This window comes from Hibiscus syriacus, unplaced genomic scaffold, assembly GCF_006381635.1.
Source record: "Hibiscus syriacus cultivar Baekdansim isolate YM2019G1 unplaced genomic scaffold, ASM638163v2 tig00117048_pilon, whole genome shotgun sequence".
In the NCBI taxonomy this organism is placed as follows: Eukaryota; Viridiplantae; Streptophyta; class Magnoliopsida; order Malvales; family Malvaceae; genus Hibiscus; species Hibiscus syriacus.
This window is the reverse complement of record NW_024063538.1, coordinates 14,537,922-14,557,163: the sequence shown is the minus strand read 5'-3', so window position 1 is coordinate 14,557,163 and position 19,242 is coordinate 14,537,922.

Genomic DNA, 19,242 nt, shown 5'->3' with positions numbered 1-19,242 from the left:
TACTTTTCTATGACATTTTCAACCTATCTCAAAATTTCTGGCTTATTAGTATCGATATACATACCATGGTATCGATACTACCATACTATGGTACCGATACCATTCTATGGTATCGATACCACTTTTGCATTCTGTTTTTTAATGGTATCGATACCTTCCCTTCAGTATCTATACTCACCCTTCGGTACCGATAGCGATTGAATTAATATCAATACTACTAAGCAATTTCATCCCATTTTAGCCTATAGTATCGGTACTGTTCTATCAATACCGATACTCATGCCCATAAATTCTAGTTTTTAACCCGATTATCACATCTAATGGGGTCAAATTTCGTTATATTTACACCATATAATACTATTAAACTCTTCTTTAACTATCCATGCTAATGTTCCTTCATTTATCCTCTTAAAACATCAAAAATCTTTCAAGAACCATAAATTCTAAGAATCACACCACTTTTCCTAATATGTTCTTAATCCTATCCAATGCTTCTAATCTCTTATTTATCTATTTGTCAAGTCAAATCTATCAATAAACATCAACAAACACTTATATATTAACATATCATTTCAAAACCTATTTTCTAAAATCTTCCTTATTTCATCCATTTCATAGTTTTAATCTCCTTTGTTCCTTCATTAAGCATACATATCACTTAATATTACCAAAGCAACCTATAATTTAAAGGAAACACTAGCTAATGGAAATTTACCTTATGCTAGAGAGGAGTGTTGGGATCGTCGGTGCACCCCACGGCGCAGCGAAAAAAAAACTCGACGGTCTCACCAGCGATCCAATTATGTAAACTGAAATCGGGAGGAAGGGATACGAATACTTACAGCGGGTTCCTTGAAAAACAGTAAGAACAACAGTGAATAATGGTGGTGTAGATCAGTTCAAATCGCAAGCCTCCACGAAATCACATCTTGGCCTCTACTCAGTTCACCCGATTGAGAGCAATATTTATTTTTCCTAAAACTGTTTTGAGAGAAAACGGCTGAAGGTTTATGTGTGTGTGTTAAAAACGGCTGCTAAACCTAACACACCCTTTTATATCCATTACCCTAATATCTTAGGGTTTTTAAAGTTATTTCGAATTAACAATAAAATATTATTTAATTAATTCAATTAAATATACATTAAAGACTTATAATCTGAATTATAATCTTTAATGTTTATTTAAAAACTTATTTAATTATTCTGAATTATATATACCAATTAAAAGAGTTGTAATCTAAATTACATTCTTTTAATGTTTACTTACTATATTCAGGATAATTAATATCATATGTATATCAAATATACATATCATAACTCTAGATATATTTTAGTAACATACAAAAAATTGTACATTTTTGCTCATTTCAAACCTAGGGTGTGACCCTGTAGGTTCTTGTAACGTTAGTAGTAATTATTAGAACAATTTTAATATTACATACAATAAGTGACATATAGCAATATATCATTGTCACCTAAGTTACAAGAAATTATAATTTGACATATCATCTTCGTGATTAACTCTTTTATGTATTACATCCTTTTGCCCTTTATATCAAGAATAGGCACAAGTCTTAGAATAGTCACACTTGTATAGCCCATCTATTGTTTTTGATATCTAGAGTAGACTATAATTAATGAATATGATATCATATATCAACTTATTTGAGCATGGCCATGCATTTCTAGTCTCACTCAATCAAGTGGCCTGTGACATATTTCCTATTATGTAAGAAGGACAAATCCTATCTTAACCATATACACCCCACTACATATATCGAAATATATTCAATAACAGTCTTTATAGTGCAACCAGTTATGGAGCATGTTTAAATGTATCAAAACATACAACAATATATGTTGGGATGGCATTGATCTCAAGTCTGAGGATCATACATGTAGTCATCACCATGAGCAATGTTATGACCGTTACATAATAATCCAAGACATATGCTCATGATGGGTCAATTCAATACATTGTTCTCTCATAATATAGTCATGTATCAATTCTGACATCTCTATGTCAATGACAACTCCTTGTAATCAATCAATAACATGTTAGTCTTAAGCGTATTATTTATTGTCCATGCCCATAATAATACTTGACTATGGATCTTTTAATAATGTTATTATATGGACTTTATTATCTTTCAGTTTATGTTAAACACAAACACATAACTTAAAATAATAGTGGCAATGCCTTTATTCAATAAAATCGGTAAATAAATATATTATTACAATCATCATATGATTGGTCTTTGGGCATACTCTAACAAGGAGAAAACACCAACGTGAAGAAGATGAAGAAGAAGTGTAGAAATGCCTTACTTTCCTCTTTCTTCCTATTTAAAACACCTAATCTATTTTAAAATTCATTTTCCTCTTAAAAGACCAAAGTGCCCTCTTAACTTATATATTGATACAATTTAATCTAAACACTATTCCAAATGTTTTTTCTCATCTCTTTTACCACTTATTTAATTTAATATTATATTTTCAAATCTTTTCGATATAGTCTCTGGTCTGGTATTTGGGATATTACAATTCTTCCCCCTTAAGAAAATTTTTCCTCGAATTTTTGATAATTACCTGAAGCATAAAGGTATGGAAACTGCATTATCATGTTCTCCTCTCTTTCCAAAGTAGTCTCTTCCACCTTACGATTTTTCCAGAGTACTTTAACTAAAGGAATCTTTTTGTTGCGCAATTCCTTGATTTCTCTAGCTAAAATCCGCACTGGTTCTTTTTCATAAGTTAAATCCGTTCAGACCTCTATTTCCTCTGGTTTAATAATGTGAGATGGATCAGATCGATATCTTCTGAGCATCGATACATAGAAAACATTATGGATTTTGTCCACATCCGGAGGCAAAGCTAGCTGATATTCTACTGGTCCGACGCTTTTCAAGATTTCATAAGGTCCAATGAATCTCGAACTTAGCTTTCCTTTACGCCCAAATCTCAAGACTTTCTTTCAAGGTGACACCTTTAGGAAAAGTTTATCTCCCACTTGAAATTCAATTTCTTTTCTTTTCAAATCAGCATAAGATTTCTACTGATCGGAGGCTATCTTGAGATTTCCTTGAATAATTTTTATCTTCTCCTCCATCTATTTAATCAAATCCGACCCAATTAGTTCTCGATCTTTCAATTCAAACCAATTTAATGATGTACATCACTTTCTCCCATATAATGCTTCATACGAGGCCATCTTAATCCTTGACTGGTAACTGCTATTATACACAAATTCGGCTAAAGGAAAATACCTTTTTGATGATCCTTTAAACTCAATCACACATGCCCTTAGCATATCTTCAAGTATTTGGATGACTCGCTCTGATTGCTCATATGTTTGTGGATGAAAAGTTGTGCTGAAGTTCAATCGAGTACCCAATGCCTTATGCAACAACTTCCAGAACCTTGAAGTAAACTATGGGTTTCGATCAAACACTATTGATATATTACACTCCATGTAGTCTGACTATTTCTTTAATGTATAACTCTGTATACTTATCCATCGAGTATTCTACTTGAACTGGAATAAAATGAGCTGTCTTGGTCAATCGGTCTACAATAACCCATATGAAATCCCTTTTACTAGGCAATAATGGTAGCCTTAAAACAAGATCCTGGTAACTCGCTCCCACTTCCACTCTAGAATAGATTTCGGTTGAAGCAATTCAGAGGGTACCTGATGTTCAGCTTTCACTTACTGACATGTCAAACATTTCACCACAAACTCTGATATAGCTCTTTTCATACTAGGCCACCAATAATGATTTTTTAAATCCTGGTACAATTTATTACCTCATGGATGCATCGTTAATGGGCTATAATGTGCTTCATCAAGAATATCTTTCTTCAAATTATCATTATTTGGGATGCAAAGTCTTCCTTTATAATATAAACACCCATCCATTCTTATTTCGAAATCTTTGGTCTCATTCCTTTCGACTTGTTCCATTCTCGCCAAACATTTCTCATTTTGACTTTGTAGCTCTTTAATTCGATCCACAAATATTGGCTTTAACTTAAGCTCAGCAATTAAGGCACCATCTTCCTTTAATGACATGTGCGCATCCAAATCCAGTAAAGATGCAAAAATCTTTTGGCTTAGTGCATATGCTACCACATTCGCCTTTCCAGGATGATAATCAATAATTATATCATAATCCTTTAGATGCTCAATCCACCTTGTTTTCCTCAAGTTCAATTCTCTATGAGTTAATAAATACTTTAAACTCTTATGATCAGTATAGATATGAAACTGTTCCCCATACAGATAATGACGCCATATTTTCAATGAAAACACAACTGAAGCTATTTCCAAATCGTGCTTCAGATAATTTTTCTCAAGATTCCTCAACTGTCTTGAAGCATAAGTCACAACCTTTCCATCTTGCATAACCACACACCTCATTCCATTATGGGATGCATCACTAAACACAAAATAGTCTTTTCCTGACTTAGGTTGTACAAGTAGTGGGGCTTCAGTTAATATTCTTTTGAGCCCCTCAAAACTTTCTTGGCCTTTCTCTGACTAGACAAATGTCATATCCTTTCGTAACAATTTAGTTAGTGGCAAAACTAACATTGAGAAGTTCTTCACAAATCGTCTATAATAATCGACAAGTCCGAAGTAACTCTGAACCTCAAAAATATTCTTTGGAGATTGCCAATCCACTATAGCTTGGATCTTTCTTGGATCTACTCGTATACCTTCTGTAGAGACTATGCGACCAAGGAAAGTAACTTCGACTGACTAAAATTCGCACTTTGACAATTTGGCATACAACTTCACATCACGGAGTGTCTGAATAACTACTCGAAGATGAGCATCATGTTATTATCTTGACTTGGAATATTCCAAGATATGATCTATAAATATTACCACGAATTGATCCAAGTAGGGTTGGAATACTCGGTTAATCAAGTCCATGAATGCCATTGGTGCATTAGTCAAACCAAATGGATCACTACAAATTCATAGTGCCCATACCAGGTCTTAAAAGTTGTCTTTAAAATATCATCCTCTTTAATCTTTAGTTGATGGTACCCCGACCTTAGATCTATCTTAGAAAACACCGCTGCTCCTTTCAATTGATCAAATAAATTATCAATCATTGGAAGAGGATACTTGTTATTTATTGTAACTTTATTCAACTGACGGTAATCGATATATAATCGCATAGACCCGTCCTTCTTTTTCACAAACAGTTCAGGTGCTTCCCAAGGAGAAACACTAGGTCTTACAAACCCCTTATCGAGTAATTCTTACAGTTGGGCTTTCAATTCTCTCAGTTCAGTCTGAACCATTCTATACGGAGCCATAGAAATAGGTTCGGTACCTGGATAAATCTCAATCTTGAATTCTACCTCATGATCTGGAGGCAATCCCGGTAAATCCTTAGGAAAAACATCCGGAAATTCTCTAACCATGGAAATATCATTTATTCTAACTTCCAAAAATCGTGTTTATATCACATTGGCTAGAAAAGCTATACATCCTTTCGGCATCATCTTCTTCGTAATCATGGTTGATATTACATTTGATGGTGATTTCGATCTTTCACCGATTACTACAATTTCTGAACCTTGGACATTCTTTAAAAACAAATGTATCTTACGAAAATCGACCCATCCATAATGGGAAGACAACTAATCCATGTCTAGAATAATTTCAAATTCGTCGAAGGGTAATTCCATTAAGTTTGCCATAAACAAAATCCCCTGGATCTTTATAAGGCATTTGCTACATACTCTAGCTACTCTCGCACTGTGACCCATAGGATTTACCGCTATCATCTCACTCATAATTGGTTCTAAAGGAATTCCTCTAGCTCTAACCAACTTTGTACTAATTTATGAATGTGTAGAACCATGGTCAACTAAAACAAATACAGTTTCATCAAAAAGATGGAAAATACCTGTTATGATTTCAGGGTCATACCGATTCTTATTAGTCTTAATGTTATAAATTCTAACGACTCCTTGAGTCTGTTGTCTCTGCACTTAATTTGATTGTCTCCTGGATCTACCCCTTCCTCTACTTTTATTTGAGGCTGCCACTGATATTTCAAACTGTACCGAATTATCCCTAGATTTCTTAGGGTAGTTTTGGGAAAAGCAACCCATATCGCCACATAGGAAACAAGCTCCACTGATAAATCTAAATACTCCATGATACAGTTTTCCATAGGTTTGACATGGATTCCTTTCCCCATATGCTCTACCGAGCTGACAACAAAAGACTGAGATTGTCTATTTTCCTGTAAAGCTGCTGCAAAACTATCTCTATCAGTGTATCTGGAACTCGAGCCCTTGCTTCTTTTAACATGATGGCGAGTAGAAGATATTCCCACTCTTTTCCCTGTTTGAACACTCTGCTCTGCCGCTAATGTCTCCTCCTGAGCTCTTTCAATAGCTTTGGCTCTATTTATAACTTCTTGTAAACTCTACAAGTTCAAGGCCAACATCATCTCTTTCAACTTTGGCCTCAAACCTCTATGAACCAATCATATCTTGCCTTGTCATTTGGAACAACTTCAGTGGCAAAACAACTCAGCTTGTTGTACTCAGCCTCAAATTCATGTACAGCTTGATCACCTTGCTTTAAATTAAGGAACTTCAACAATATTTCCCGTTTGAATTGTTCACCCACATACTTGTTCTTGAATTCTTCCAGGAAATATTACCAGGTAACTTGCTCTGATGGTGCATACATCGTAGTATTGGACCACCATACTCGAGATGATCCTCTAAGTAAAGATATAACTCCTCCCAACTTTTCCAGATCTGAGCATTGCAGACTTTTGAGCATTAACATTATATCATTTAACCACATATCACCCTCCATATGACCCTCACCCTAATCACCTCAAAACTCTGGAGCTCCCAAACTCTTCAGTTCTTTTGGGATCAACATTCTAGGTACTGAAAGAGTAGGGGGGATTGAAACCGAGTCAATATAACATCAAGAGCTTGCATGAAAGTTCCAAACTCGGGCACCGAAATCCCTTGAGGTGCCGGTGTACTTGCATATTTAGAGGGAAGAGGCTATGCACTATTATTCTCATAGCTTTCAGTACCCGTTCCTTCTTGCATTTTTTGTTCCCCCACTCTTCGCGAGTTCGAGAATTCTAACATCTATTAAAACATACATATTAATAACAATACAATTAGTAAGGAGTGTCATCAATCACCCTCTAATGATACCATCTTAGTAACATTGACAACCTTATTGGCATGTAATCCTTTTTCTATCTTAAAATAGAACTAGTTTCGGTCGAGAATCGGCTAAACCTATAGCTCTGATACCAATAAATGTAACACCCATATCCCGTATACATTTTCATATACGAATACAAATGTCACATTACTTTAAAAATTATTTACTCATTTTAAAAAGCATTTAAAATTTTGTTGCAACTTAATTCCACATAAATAAACATAATAAATAAGTATTCATTAAGATATATTATAAAATATTTTGTTAAATTTAATGACACGCCAAACAAGTTCCAAAATGATTTCATTGTCCTAATGTTACTGGTGAGCCAACCTTAGTGGATGATATCTGTTGCTAAGGCTGCACTCCTTACTTGATTATTCTCTGTTATTACCAATGATTGGAAACACACACGTTAAGTATTACTGAGTGAGTCATAATATTGTAAAGTAACCCTTATGTATACATAAGTATTTCATTCACAATTATCATGATCATTGGTCATTATTCTTTCTTTTCATTTATAACCTCCATTCATGTTTATAATGCATCATTATGAATTTTCAACTATAGCATACTTTTATGTTGATAATGCACCCATATGCATTTCAACAATAGCATACTTTTCTGTTGATAATGCACCCATATGCATTTCAACAATAGCATATTTTTCTATTGATAATTCACCCATATGCATTTCATCTATAACATACTTTTCTGTTGATAATGTACCCATGTGCATTTCAACTATGACATCCTTTCATATCGATAATAAAACCATATGCATTATTGTTTTCATTCGTTTTAGAGTAATTCATACTCTAAAACACATTCACAATATCATTTCCATATATTCAATAAAACATAGTAATTATGGTAAAACATACATTAACATTTAAATATTACATTTTGAATAATTTCTAATCATTTTTGTCTATATTACAATAAATGTACTCACCTGGCTTGTCTAGCTTTGGTATCCAAAATGTAAAGCTGATTACTCCGGAACTTGGCCTTTGCCTTTTTCTTTACTAGACTCGGGTGCTTGGTTTCGATCTATTCAATATCCAATAAATACATGTTCAATATCAATTGTTAGTATATCTCCTAACAATTGCACGTAAACATTACTCAATATAACTTATTATTACTTTTTTACGACATTTTCAACCTATCTCAAAATTTCTGGCTTATCAGTATCGATACCCATACCATGGTATCGATACTACCATACTATGGTACTGATACTATACTATAGTATCGATACCATTTTTGCGTTATGTTTTAAAATGGTATCGATACCTTCCCTTCAATATCGATACTCCCCATTCGGTATTGATACCGATTGAATCAATATCGATACTACTAAGCAATTTCATCCTATAATATCGATATTGTTCTATCAGTACTGATACTTGTGCCCAGAAATTCCAGTTTTCAACCCAATTATCACATCCAATGGGATCAAATTTCGTTATAATTACACCATATAATACTATTAAACTCTTCTTTAACTATCCATTATAATATTTCTTCATTTATCCTCTTAAAACATCAAAAATCTTTCAAGAACCGTAAATTCAAATAATCACACCACTTTTCCTAATATGTTCTTAATCCTATCCAATGCTTCTAATATATCATTTACCTTTTTTAAGTCAAATCTACCAATAAACATCAACAAACACTCATATATTAACATATCATTTCAAAACTCATTTTCTAAAATCTTCCTTATTTAATCCATTTCATAGTTTTAATCTTCTTTGCCCCTTCATTAAGCATACATATCACTTAATGTTACCAAATCAACCTATAATTTAAAGGAAACACTAGGTAATGGAAATTTACTTATGCTAGAGAGGAAAACACACCAACGTAGTGAAAAAGAAGAAGAACTGTAGAAAGGCCTTACTTTCATCTTTCTTCTTGTTTAAAATCCCTAATCTATTTTAAAAATCATTTTCCTCTTAAAAGACCAAAGTGTCCTTTCCACTTATCTATTGATATAATTTAGTCTAAACACTATTCCAAATCCTTTTTCTCATCTTTGACCACTTATTCAATTTAGTCTTAAATTTTCAAATCTTTTCGATATAGTCCCTGGTATGATATTTAGGATATTACAAAGAATCTCTTTGATTTCTCTCGTGTTTCTTTTTTTTCTTGCATATTTCTATCGTATTTTCCTTTTACATTTCGTATGAATTTATAGGCCTAGAAAGTTCCCTATTTTTCGTGAGGTTTTAGTGCTTTACTAGAACTCAAATACATGAAATCGTGTTTGCTAAGTTGTAGAGGTTTGTTGCACTGAGAAAATGGGGTTATTTGTTATGGCTAGAAGAGGGATTCTCCAAGGTTTGATTGGCGGTTCCTCCAGGCATGTTGGTTGTACGACGCTGAATTGGGAAAAGAAAGGAAACCTTAATCCCGCTTGTGAGCTTCATGTGTTGGGCCTAGCGGGTTGGTCATCAGGTTGACTTGGACCTACACACAAAACCAAACCAAATAAAAACATTATTATAACAATAATAATATGTATAATATAATATATCCTTTCCCTAGCTTTTACACGGGATTAGCTAGAACCTTTCCCCTTTACAAAAGGATAAAAGATGTAAACAAGAAACTCTCTAAGGTAGGTGTTTACAAGATTGAGCTCACAAGAACAAAATATTTACAAGAGAAATATGAAATAAGAATGAAAAACCCTTCTCTTGTGTTTGATTGCTTGGATAGTTGTTCTCTTTCTTCTTCAAGTGTCCTTAGCTTGTATTTATAGCTTGGAATGTGTTTGAAGTCATATCTAGCCGTTGGGGATGTTTTGGAACCGTTTGGGAATGGTTTTTCTGCAAAAATAGGATGCCCAGAATGGGGGGAATCGGTACCCCTTCATAGGGAATCGATACCCCTTAATAATATTCAAATATTATAACCGTTGGGCTGATGAACAGTGATGGAATCGGTACCCCCTTGGGGGGAACCGGTTCCCCTTTTACATACTGGAATTTTTGAGCCTCGGGTTACTGTTCAAATAGTAAATTACTATTCATAAAAACATTTTTGTGCTCAATTTTAAATTAAAAGAACTTTGAATTATTTTTGTAAATTTTGAATAAATTCAATTAAGTCCAAATACATTTTGTAAATTCAATTCAAGTCCAAAAACCATTTTTCAAATGTTTTGTTATATCAAAAAGGGGGAGATTGTTGAACTATGTTTCGAAACATATAAATTTACAAAAACCATTTTGCCTTAAATTGTTATATCGAAACATAGTTCAACACATATAATGAAAATACTTTTATATTATATAATATAAATAACATATTGTGTAATGGGGATGGATGAAAATGTGTGGCTACAGCTGCCCCTCTTTAACCATAGTCATTTAACGGGGATAGGGCAAAGATTAAAAGACACACTTTTCGTTCAACATGAATGAATCACTAAATTAAAATCATTTATTATGGGGATCAATTCTCGTCTTATCAAATATCCTCTCTCGTAGAGTTGAAATTCAATGTCATGATTGATTTGTTATAGTTAATTTGGACTGAATCATGGATGACTCCCTCGCCGTAAGGTTGAGTTGAACTGGAAAATCCTGAGCGTGATATCCTTCGTCATGAAGTTGAAATCGAGCTCAAAGCATCATAGATGACTAATTTGTCGTGAAATTGGGTCAATCTTTTGGGTACGATATCCTTCTTTGTGAATTTGAAATCGTAGGTGAATCGAAAAATGGCTTATTATTTCCAATCTTAATCAACCTTGGTCTTCTTCTCGATTTAAAACCTTGGTGTGAAATTTGGACCGGAAGGTAGTTCCTTGCTACTACCTTGCGAGCTGAACGAAATAGAACTCGAAGATTCTTGCTGAAAGATAACTCTTCTTGTCTTGAGTTATGTTGTACTAGGATGAGAGGTAACCCCGTGTTTGTTGCAGATAACTCATTTGCTGTGACACTAAGTCAATCCATTGGGCACGATATCCTTCTTTATCAAGTTAAAATCGTGGATGGGTCATTCGTTGGGAAGTTGAGCTTTGAGTTAGATATCCTCCATTGTGAATTTGAAATCTAATCTCGAGTTGTAGTGCTTCGCCAAATTGGCTTTGGGTTGGATATCCTTCGTTGTGAAGTTTGAAATCTAGCTCGAAATTTGAACTGGAAAGTTGTTTGTTGACAGACAACTTTTCTTGACTTAACTTATGCTGTAAATTAGGTTGGGTGATAGTTTCTTGATGCTAAATCTCAGCCAACCTAGGTCTTCTTCTTGACTTAAAGACCTCAGTTTAAGCTTCAACAGGAAAGTAGTTCCTAGCTGCTACAATGCGGTTGATATGCCATCGAGCTGAATAGAATCGAACTCGAAAGTTTTTGTTGACAGATAACCCTTCTCGCCTTGAGCTATGCTGTAAATTTGACTATGATATAGTTCATTGTTGCTAAATTGTAGCCAACTCAGGTCTTCTTCTGGACTTAAAGACCTCAACTTAAAATTCAATCGGAAAGTAGTTCCTTACTGCTACCCTGCGGTTGATGTACCCTTGAGCTGAATAAAATCGAACTCGAAAGTTTTTGTTGATAGATAGTCCTTCTCGCCTTGAGCTATGCTGCAAACAGTTTCTTTAAGTGAAGAATGACTCCCCTTCACGGGAAAGCCAAGTGGTATATTCTGCCAACCGGATATCATCCATCATGGAGTTGAAATCAGGCTTGAAAAACGTTAACTGGAAACTAGCCACTCACTGTTGAGTTAAGCTGAACTGTATCCATTTTGAATTGGCTCTCAAACCCGTCTGAACTTGATTCTAAGTTCTACCGATCTTTCAATATGTCAAGTTGGTTTTAGGTGTAGCTCACTACCGCTGAGTTAAGCAACCACCATCGATCTTTTTTGAATGTGCTTTTGAATCGAGTATCTTTCGTCTTGAAGTTGAAACTTGACTCTAAAGCTGAAAAAATTATGTATGAAAAAAATGATATATGTGATGCTCTTAAGTATGTCTAAGATGTATGCAACTTGAATTAGTTCTCTTTTATCTCCTGGACGGAGCCTCATTTTTATCTACTGGTCTTGTCCTTGGAATCGACTATGCCCCATTTTCTTCTCGGCCTACTGACAATGTCACAAGTTCTATATGATCACTCGGACTATTTTCTTTCCAGAATGTTAAATGCCCATTATTCTAGCATTGTTTATTCTTTCTTCAATATAGGTAAAATGAGCCTCACTAGCTTCAAGGACCTTTCACATTTGAGACTGTCATGTTTGACAATGTTTCTCCTTTATTTTATTTTAGGAGGGAAAAAGATTTTATAAAGTATTACCCCTTAATTCAGGCTCACAATCAAATCACGTCATAAACATGAGTTCACAGAATATCAAAACAATCAATATCTCTTTAATGCTTTCAGAGTTATAGTTCTTTGACAAGTATCCAAATTGATGAGTTGGCTTCAGGTTGGCCTCCTATTTTCTAAGGTTTCGACCATCAAAATGTCATTTCTTTCTCGTTCCTTTTTGAACAATGCAACATGCCCCTTTTTCTTGGCTTGGTATTTTAATCGGATACGGACAAAATAACGCAACTAGCATAATCAATTACTAGACTTTCTAGAGCACTTCTATTTCGGTTCTATGAATATTCCATTTGTTCAAGCTTCGTAGACTCCTTTAACAAAGGCAATGCTGAAATATCGATATAAAAAGTGAAATTCCTGAGTGCTCGTGTGAAATTGACTATAACATGTGTTCCTTAACTCCCTTAGCCCATCTTTATTGAAACTCCTTATTTAGATAAATTTGATTTAATTTGTCATTGTCTGGCTAGCTGAATTCAACTTTATTATAATTTTCCTTCATCAGGCTAACTGAATCTTATCCATAAAGCCAGGGCGATTAACCAACTGATCTAGAGAAATAGCTCAAGCTTTATTGTATATGTATTATAATCACCTTTATCAGGCTAGCTAAATCTTATCCATAAAGCCGGAGTGTTTAACTAATTGTTCTAGAGGGACAACTCAATCTTTATTGTATAATATTATAATATGGGTATACGGATCCAATTTCTTAAGTTTGTCAAGAAGAACATGTTATAGTCTAGGTGTTGTTGAAAGTCAAGAAATCTCATCTTTAGAGTTCAATTTCCAAGCAACTGACCTAAACTAGATTCACCTACTCGACTATTTCATCTGTAAAGATCATCATCATCATTGAACGTCATCAACAAAAGTATGGTCTAGTTAGTTTTGTAATGTCATGAGCAAAATATGCCCCATGTTCTCCGCTCTTATACATACATGAATACCCAACCTCTTGTTCATTCCCTTATGAGAGGATAAGGCTATATCGATTCTTGTAAGAGAAGGGTATAGTGTTCAAGCGTATCTTCTGGGGTAAGGACAAGGTCTTTGTTTTATCAGTTTTCAATCTTTATACTTTGTCAAAGATCTATAACTCCTACCATTTACAGAGTTTTTAATTCAGTTAATATTCAAATAATTTCAAGTCTGCAAATTTGATTCATTGTTCACCATCTTTGACGTAACATAAATTCATTTAAATATTCTTACAAAAAAATGAGAAAAGATGAAAAACAAATTTAAACAAAATGCTGTAAATGGAGTAAAGCTTCATGATGGAATGAAATGAGCTTTTTCCTTATTAGGATGCCCATGAGTTGTTGAAGTGGATCCGATTCTTGTTACACATTTTCTGCACGATTCTCTTGAATGCGAAGTAGTTCTCGATAATGTGCCCTGTGACACCGCCATGATATTCTCAATGTGCACTAAGTTTCTTGGCATCGACTCTATAGTAGTCATGGTCTTCTTTAACCACCTTCATTTGATCCTACAATTGCTTGATTTTCTCTTCCATTTTCTTTGCTTTGTCCTCCTCATCCAAATCCGGTATATGGTAATCACCCAGATTATTCTTAGGGTTAGATACAAAAGTTTGTATCTTTATAGCAGACGAGGCCTTCGCTTTTGTAGCGGATGAGTCCCCATATAGTCCTGGTAAGATTCCAGGTGAAATAACCATTTGCAGGGTAGGTGGCATAGCTACCCTATCAGACGAACATGCCCCAAGCGCACTTTGATGTAAGCCAGATAACTTGGCAACAATCTGATCGACCAATGACTCTTGGCTCTTAGTGATCGTATCCAGAGTACTTTGATTATTGTGGCTTATATTTTCTTCTACCTCCCTCTGTAACCTCAACATGTTCTCTTTGAGTTGAGCGATTTTTACTTTCATCTTCTTCTTTTTGAATGAGTGTTATGTGGATAAGGTGTGTCCAATACTTGAGGTAGTATATCCAGTATTTGTTCCCTTTCTTGATGAGACATTTTTCTGTTAGTTAATGTGAATGTAAAGAAATGAAAATAACAAAATGCAAAATATGTTTAAATGCATGATAAATAAAATGTTCGAGGCATTGATCCAAAAACACGTCTGTTATTATAAATAATCTTTATTGGGGACAAAAGTGTTATTTATTAAGAGACAAAAACATTTTAAAGGTATATTCTGACCAAGTCCTCTAGACCCCAAACAACTTCTAACAGGTTGGCTAGTTTTTTGCCTTCGTCTGTCACTGGTTGAATACCCTGTCGAACCACTTCGGCTTCTTCTCACTAAACTGTGCAAGTGTCGAGAGCTTGTTCCAAGCAATCTCGAATGACTGCATTTCTATCTTTCACCCTTTGTTGAGCATGTTCCCTAACGGAAACGCCAATAGAGCCCTCCCTCGAAAAGAGCTATCTGAAGTTTATTTCCTCGTTTCTTGAATTTGTTAACAATGGCTTCCAATTCAGCTATCGTTTTGCCCTCCTGTTCTTATTGTCTTTGAAGACACCTCTTCAGGTCAGTAACCTTTTTATCATCTGCCCCTGCAACCTTTGCAAACTTTTTTTTTTGAAAAGTTGACTTTTGATCTGCTTGGTGTAAACACGGTCCATTCTGATCCCTTCGTAATAGAACAAAGTGGTATACTATTTAATTGTGGGACTACGTCTTCTTGATTGAATGTGACCTATAGTTATCTTGTAGATTGTCTCCCTTTTTCTTCTGAGTCTTTCCTGACTATAGTCAGACCTCTGTATTTTTCACCTCTTGTATTACAACCCCTTTGTCCATTAATGCAAACTATTTACATTTAACGAACACGTTTTTGTGGATCAACATCTCTTTTTAATGATGTAAATGATAAAATATAAAATAAAAGAAGACAAAAATGAAAGGAAAACGTTAGTGAGATAAAGATAATAATCAAAATGGTAATGAAAATAAAAAAGTCCTACCCCATATGATATCTACCCCACATGCTTTAATTCTTACCCATACATGCTTTCTACCCTACATGCTAATTTTAAGCAAATACTAACTGCATATTTGTCTAGTTCACATGCTTTGAACAGAAAGTAAAATAGGAGATAATTCAAGCAACCTAAGTTTTGAAATAGAGTTTCAGGGTGGGCTCCAATTCCCTATAGTCTCCCGGTTTAGGTTCTAAAGAAGGTACCCGAGTTCTTCTTGTTGGTGCCCTCTTAGGCTTGTCAGTCCCTCAGTCTTAAGCCCATTACAAGCCTATGTGGACTAAGTTAAACTCGAGAGGATACATTCCCTTATGCTCATACGGAGAATAAATTCACACGAAGACATAAAGTATATGAATCCTGAAGGTTACTTCCTAGGCCCATACGGATAATACATTCCCACGAAGGCGTCGCTTTCACCTCCACTTAAGAAGGGTTCGGAGCTCCGGTATAAAGCCAGAGATGAAAACTTTTTCAAAAATCTGAAATCATTGAAAAAACTTCAGCACAACTATTTACTTGAAAATTAATCAAAGATAAAAAATAAGGATAAAAAATTTATCTTACAATTTTCATTTAAAAAAAGACAACTGGAAATTAGTCTTAGCTTGACTCACTTACCTGCCTCAGCAGAGTCGCCAAGCTGTTGCAACCGTCTTTTGGGTAGGCCCAGAATTGGGCTTTAACTTAAATAAAATATGTTAGAGTCGCCACCGATCATTTTAAAAATATTTAGGTTGATCGGACACCATATTACCTGATCTTCATTTTTACCAGAAATATGTCAGATTCGGGAGTCGATTACAATCAAGGAAGGATTAGCACCCTTGAACTGCCCTTTCGGTACTAATTGAATTTCCAGTTGTCTTAATTAAGAAAATTGAAAGTTAAACAGAAAATAAAAGTTCGATCCAAATTACTTACCTGCGATCGATTATAAAGTGCCCCTAAGAGGCCAAAAGGATGTTAGATTTGTAAAATAAAACACTGAATTGATCAAAAGAGAAAATGTATGTTAAATTATGATACTTAAAACATAGAAAAAAGAAATATAAATACATGTCGAGAAATTAACATAATAAAAAAGAAATAAATAGAACAAAAAAAAAACAAATCGTGCATTAAAAACACAAAGTGAAAAATAATGTAAAAAAAGTCTATTGAATTAAAACAAAAAACAAACTAATTGTGAAATTAAAGATAAATTATTATTAAAACAAAAATAAAAGAAATGGAACAAAATAAAAATATCAAAAACCCTAAAAATAGCTAAATAAAAAATAAAATAAATATATAAAAAATGGCTAATATTAAAAAGAAAATAAATGAAAAAAGAATATAAAAAGTAAAAAAACTTAGCTAAATTCAAAAAAAAAATGAAAAAAAAAGAAATAAAATAAACAAATAATAAAATTTGTCGGATTAAATAAAAATTAGATCAAAACGTGAATTAAATAAAAAATAAAAGAAATGACTAAATTAAAAGAAAAAGAAAATGGGTGGTAAATTTAAAAAGAACATCGGGATTTAAATTGAATTCAAGGCGCAAATGGACCTTTGAAAAGAATCATGGACTAACCTTGTAATTAACCCCTACCCAAACTAAAACACGCAGATCCCCTAGGGGATCCAGTCGGGTCATCGGGTCTAGGTATAAAACCCAAAAATTCACAAACAAACTTCATTTTTAATTCCCTTCAAAAATCGGATCAAACCCCCCGTTTTCTCTCAACATGTTCTTCCCAAAGGGAAGAACATTCAACCGAACCCATAATCCAGTCGACCACCACCTCGCCAGCTACCGTATATCGGCGTCGGCTGTCGTTCATCGGTGGTGGACAAAAAAACAGTTTTTTTGAAAGCTTTTTTCACCCTTTTTTTAAAAATCATGTTTGTTTTTACAAAATAGCCTAGGGGTGGGCTAGATCTGAGAAAAACCTTCTCGAAAACCCTCCCTCGATCATCGGCTTCCCTTCTTTTTTGGGCTTTTTCGAGTCAAAAACAAAAAGAAACCAAACATACGAACCACATGCAAGTAAAATAGAAAGTTGAGCAAGGTAAAAACGATACCTTTTTATTTTGTATTTCCTTTCGAAAGTTACAAAAATTCCTTTGATTTCTCTAGTGTTTTCTTGCTTTTTTTTTCTTATGTATTTCTATTGTATTTTCCTTTTACATTTTATATGAATTTATAGGCCTAAAATACTTCCTTATTTTTCGTGAGGTTTTAGTGTTTTACTAGGACTAAAATACATGAAATTGTGTTTGTTGAGTTGTAGTTGTTGGTTGAGCTAAGATATCAGGGTTGTTTGTTGCAAATAAAAGAGGGATTCTCCAAGGTTTGACCGGCGGTTCCTCCTGGCATGTTGGTTGTGTAGTGCTGAAGTGGGAAGAGGAGGGAAACCCTAATCCTATTGGTGGGCTTCATGTGTTGGGCCTAGCGGGTTGGTCATCGGGTTAACTTGGGCTTACACACAAAATCAAACAAAATAAAAACATTATTATAACAACAATAATATGTATACTATAATATAATATAATATAAATATAATAATATAATATAATATATAATATAATATATAATATAATATAATATAATATAATATAATATATATATAATATAATATAATATAATATAATATAATATAATATAATATAATATAATATAATATAATATAATATAATATAATATAATATAATATGTTCAGGCCCAATGCTACAACCCACCCGTATGATCCAAACATGGCTAGGGTTCCATCCCCAAGCCCGACGTCGCACCATCATAAACCATTCGATCGGGACCCATCCATTGATCTAGATCACGAGATCATTTAGGGTTTCTTAAACCCTCAATAACCTCTATGCACCGCGATATCTCCACCGTCATATTTGGCAAAAAACAACAGCCCATATGTAACTCCATTTAAGGTTTTAAACCCTAAATGTGTCAATAGCTACCGTCGCTAGTGTTGATTGCCCATCCAACCAGTGCGTGAGCTTCACCACCTTGCTCCCCGATGCGTGAACCGACTTCGAGGACTCCCATGTCGCTGTCGTTAGTAATTCCGGGGGAACAGTATGCAAAATCAATCAAACAATCACCATCAATCAAGCTTCACCAAATCAAAACCCAATAAAAAAATCACCTAAATCCCACCAAATATGGGATATTTACTAGGGAAATTATCCCCCTATGAGCATATATCATGATTTTCGTCCGAAAATGGCCATAAATCAGACATGCAATTAAAAGAGAAAGGGAACCCACCGCCATTCGAAGAGAAAAAAGGGGATTTGAACCAAACGATGAGGGAAAAAAACCAAAATATAGTAATATTAGAACATAAAAAAAACCACCATTCAAACACAAAAAAGAACTCACCTTTAAGCGAGATCGGCTACTGTTGTTTCACCGGAGCAACGATACTCCAGCTTTGAAGGTAGAATTCTTGCCTTTGGGGTGTGGGTTTTCATTTTCTATTGGTGAGGGGAGAAAGCTTAAAGGCTGGAACTTTAGGGTGGTCGAGGGATAGAAAGGAAAGGTTCTGGTTTGGGTTTGCTCGCCTTCACCGTCGATTTACGGCGGTCATGCTTCCTTTCTCGGCGGAGGGCTTGAGAGAAAGGGGAGTGGGTTGAGAGCTTTTTCTCCCCCTCTCTATATATTAGAAAAGGAAAATGAGA